The 4,793-nt window shown below is 46.2% G+C and overlaps 1 non-coding gene across 1 annotated transcript; it reads right to left on the reverse strand.

Annotated features, from left to right (window-relative positions):
• Positions 1–328: 328 nt before the first annotated feature.
• Positions 329–411, reverse strand: trnal-cag (transfer RNA leucine (anticodon CAG)). The gene has a single exon. It is a non-coding gene; the product is annotated as a tRNA-Leu (tRNA).
• Positions 412–4,793: the final 4,382 nt, after the last annotated feature.

Raw genomic sequence — 4,793 nt, forward strand, 5'->3', positions numbered from 1 at the left:
TGTGTGCCTTTTTCTTTAGTTTCAATTTTGCCCTTATTTCTTTATTCATCCCTGGTGTGTCATTTCTGGATAGTTTGTTCTTGCTTTTTAGTGGGAGAAATTTCTCCTGGACTCTATTGATCACCGTTTTAAATGTTTCCCACTGCTGTTCTTTTTCTTTGTCCAGGTTAATAATATGTCAACCATTTCACCGTTCGAAACTTCTCAAGTCACATCTCCATGACAAAGCCAGTTGCTTTTGTGGGAGGACCAAATCAACTTGGTGGAAAAATCAGCTGCAGCCCAATCCACAAATAAAATATTTCCACGTAATGGTAAAAATAAGAAATGTCAGAAGTGGGATTTGAACCCACGCCTCCAGAAGAGACTGCGTCCTGAACGCAGCGCCTTAGTCCGCTCGGCCATCCTGACTGCCGATTGCCCTTTTCATTCTGCATCATTTCTGCACTGTTGGACAGTGAAAGCAGCATAAATATTTAAAATGGTGCTCACCCAACGTGGGGCTCGAACCCACGACCCTGATATTAAAAGTCGCATGTTCCACCGACTGAGCGAGCCGGACCGAAGTGCACCTAACCGCCGTATCTGTTATTGTAGCAATCAGGAGAAAGATTCCATTTCAAATTATTGTAATTAATTCTGAGGGACAGGATAAACTGTCACTTCGAAAGCCAGGGACGAATCTCGGACAGACAGCATGGATTTGTTCAGGGGAGGTCGTGTCTGACTAACCCGATTGAATTTTTCGAGGAGGTGACAAGAAGGATCGATGAGGGTCCCGCAATTGATGTAGTCTGCATGGATTTTAGAAAGGCTTTTGAAAAATTCCCACATGGCAGATTGGCCAAAAAAGTAAAAGCCCATGGGATCCAAGGGAATGTGGCTTGTTGGATCCAAAATTGGCACAGTGACAGGAAGCAAAGGGTAATGATCGACGGGTGCTTTGTGGCTGGAAGGCTGTTTCCAGTCGGGTGCCGTAGGGCTCGATACTTGGTCCTTTGCTTTTTGTGGTATACATTAACGATTTGGACTTTAACGAAGGGGGCATGATTAAGAAATTTGCGAGTGACACAAAAATAGGCCGTGTGGTTAATAGCGAGGAGGAAAGCCGTGGACTGTAGGGGTTCGGGCAATTTTCAGATAACAAAGCACTCAAACTATCTCTGAACGAATTTTGAACGAGTACGTGTGTTTGACCCGGCACTGGCACGATGGACCGAATGATCTCATTTTGTGGCCTAACATAATACGATTATACTAAGTGTTGTCAGACGGAAAAGCAACACATTCCAAATAAGAGCAGAGAGAGGAAACAGCATAACAGCACGGTGAGATATTGTATTTGAGAAGGATGAGGAGGGATAGTTTATCATGGTGGGAGTCACATCCGGTATCATTTGTGACTTTGATAAGGACCATTTCATGCTGCGACAGGGGCAGAAACCTAATTGGAGAGATTCAGCCCGGGCGCGGCCCCATCGTGCGCGGTGAGACAGAGGGGGGTGGGGGAAGTGTCAGAGCTGGGGCTCACCGGTGGAAGCAGCAGAAAAGTTTAAAACGGTACTCGCCCAACGTGGGCTCAAACCCACCACCCTGAGAGTTTTTAAAGCAAAGGGGGAACAGCCACTGTCTGCATCTCTTGCTGCACTTGAAACAACACATTCCAACTGCGAGCAGAGAGAGGACACCATTCAGTTGCCCATTGTTTAGTGAAATATTATCCATTTCCGTAGTGTAGCGGTTATCACGTCTGCTTTGTAAGCAAAAAGTCCCCAGTTCGATTCCGGGCAGGAGCGTTATGTTGGAACTTGGTCTCCATAAACATCCACATCGATTTTCTTCTCCTGCCAAAAAGGGAGACAGTGGCTGTTCCCTGATTCTTTGGAAGGTGCATCTTTTACTTCATTGAACAGTTTACTTTGAGTGAGAGAAAACTGATCCACAGTGACGCTCTTTTCAAGTTTTATTCCCTTTTAATCTGGAAGGATACATTTGCTTTGGACAGAGTGGCTTTCAAAACGAGTTGTCGGGTGGGATCGATAAACCTTTTCCGCTGGTGGGGTCAAGGGAACCAAACCAAACATCTACCAAATTCTCCCGAATTATCCGGTTCAATGGGAAACCGACCAACAAAAGCCCTTTCATTGACCGTGGAGGTTCAGACATTTTTCTGATAACAAAGCGCTCAATCTATTTCTCTTGTCTACTTCCCGATGTTTCCGGATACTGTCTGCATCTCTGCCCTGTGTTTATCTCACTCCGTGTCCACCTGCAGGGTGGTTTTTGAACGAAGACGTGTGTTTGTCTTCTGTTCGTGATAAAGTCAGTGCGGTTTGACGTGTTGTTACTCAAAGGTGCACTTGCCCTGCTGGTGAGCAGAGGCAAGTGCTCGAGCAAAACAGACGTTTCCGGGCAGATGCACAAAGCTTTCAGGTTGAAGAAAGGAACGGAGGTCTCCTGTGCCTCAGCGCCAACATGTTAAGCTGTAGGCTGTCTGTAAAGTAAAGAAAACGGCTTTGAGCTAATTTCTGCTTACTCCAAAAGCACGTTCGCTGGTTCCAACCAGAATCCTAAGGATGACTTTTATCCGTTAATTGTATTACAGTCCTCCGCTGTACCAGCTGATCGATCAAAGGGAAGCAGCAAAGATTGCTCTCTTTGGTAAATGTTCATTGTGCGCCTTTTGACACTCCCGGACTCGTGGAGTCACATGTGCATGACCGAGACTGACTCGGTTCCTGCTCATAGCGCATCGTTGTGGGAGTGTGAGCTGCTACTTTCTCTGCACACCCGAGGCGAATGCAGCAGTGGACACCGTGTCTTATGACAAATCAGAAGATTGTCTGGTCAACTCCAACCTGACTGGATTGTTTTTGCAAACTGTCCATTACTTTATGACTTTTAATAGCTTGCAAATTGCCCTAATTGGAAGTGCTGCCTGGAAGTCTCCACCGTTCGTGCACTCTTAACAGAGCAGGAAATGCATTAGTTTTATTCACTTTGCAAAACCTGAGTTCCATCCAAAGAAAAGATACCAGGACCCGTGAAGCTTTTTTCCATGTCTCACTTTATCTTTCCATCTTTGCGAAACACCAAAATCAAAAACTTTTGCTGACTGCAGCACACCAAAAGATTTACTGCCCCTTGACCTCTATTTATCGAAGCTCAGGATTCACGTGGGTTATGGATTTGCTGAAAACTGGAACCATTTTTGTTTCGGGACAATTCCCCAAGGTAAAAAAAGTGAGTGGAAAAAGCGGACATCGATCCCAGTACTTCTCGCATGCGAAGCGAGCACTCTACCATTTGAGCTAATTCCCCAGTTGCGGTGGTGACTTTGCCCTTCACAATAATCGCTTAACATTCGTCTCCAGGCAGTGCCACGAATTGCCCCCTCCCTGAATGCATTCAATGCTCCAATCCGCGGTCTCGATTGTTCGCAATTGAGCAACAGCAGAACGGGAAGGCACAGTAATCGTGAATGATGCCGAGAAGAGCCCGAGCCTGCGGAACGCAGACGAGGTCATCGGAAAAGAACAGCAGCCCGAGCTTGAGGAAACAGCGAGAGCTCTGTCTGTCTGTCGGTCTGACTGACTGATGGAAGGCTTATTTGCCTGAAAATGAGTGCGGTTTGACGTGTTGTTATTCAAAGGTACGACCTGCTGGTGAGCAGAGGCAAGTGCTCGAGCAAAACAGCCGTTTTCGGGCAGACACAAAAAACTTTCAGGTTGAAGAAAGGAAAGGAGGTCTCCTGTGCCTCAGCGCCAACATGTTAAGCTTTTGGTTGTCTGTAAAGTAAAGAAAACGGCCATGAGCTAATTTCTGCTCACTCCAAAAGCACGTTTGCTAGTTCCAACCAGAAACCTAAGGATGACTTTTCTCTGTTAATTGTATTGCAGTCCTCCGCTGTACTAGCTGAACGATCGAATGGAAGCAGCCAAGATTGCTCTCTTTGGTCAATATTCACTTTGCGCCTTTTGACACTCCCGGACTCGTGGAGTCACGTGTGCATGACCGAGACTGACTCATTCCCTGCTCAGACCGCAGCGCTGTGGCAGTGTAAGCTGCTACTTTCTCTGCACACCCGAGACCAGTGGAGCAGTGGATTTCGTGTCTAATGACAAATCAGAAGATTGTCTGGACAACTCCTACCTGACTGGATTGTTTTTGCCAACTGTCCATTGCTTTATGACTATAGATAGCTTGCAAACTTACCTTATTGGTAATGCTGCCTTGCAGTCTCCACCGTTCATGCGCTTTTCATGCAGCAGGGAGTGCATTAGTTTTATTAACTTTGTAAATCCTGAGTTCAATCCATAGAAAATATATCAGGACCTGTGAAGCTTTTTTCCATGTCTCACTTCATCTTTCCATCTTTGCTAAACACCAAAATCAAAAACTTTTGCTCGCTGCAGCACACCAAAAGATTTGCTGCTCCTTGACCTCTCTTCATCGAAGCTGAGGATTGACGTGGGTTATGGATTTGCTGAAAACTGACACCATTTTTGTTTCGGGACAATTGCCCAAGGTAAAAAAGTGAGTGGAGAATGCGGGCATCGATCCAGCTACTTCTCGCATGCTAAGCAAGCGCTCTACCATTTGAGCTAATTCCCCTGCGTAACGGGACCAGTTGCCCTTCACAATAGTCGCTTAACACTCGCCTCCAAACAGCGCCACGAATTGCCACCTCCCTGAATTTCCTCAATACTTTGCTCCAATCCGCGGTATCGAGTATTCGCAAGTGAGCAACCGCAGAATGGAAAGGCACAGTAATCGTGAATGATGCCGAGAAG

This window comes from Heptranchias perlo, unplaced genomic scaffold (genome assembly GCF_035084215.1).
Source record: "Heptranchias perlo isolate sHepPer1 unplaced genomic scaffold, sHepPer1.hap1 HAP1_SCAFFOLD_63, whole genome shotgun sequence".
In the NCBI taxonomy this organism is placed as follows: domain Eukaryota; kingdom Metazoa; phylum Chordata; class Chondrichthyes; order Hexanchiformes; family Hexanchidae; genus Heptranchias; species Heptranchias perlo.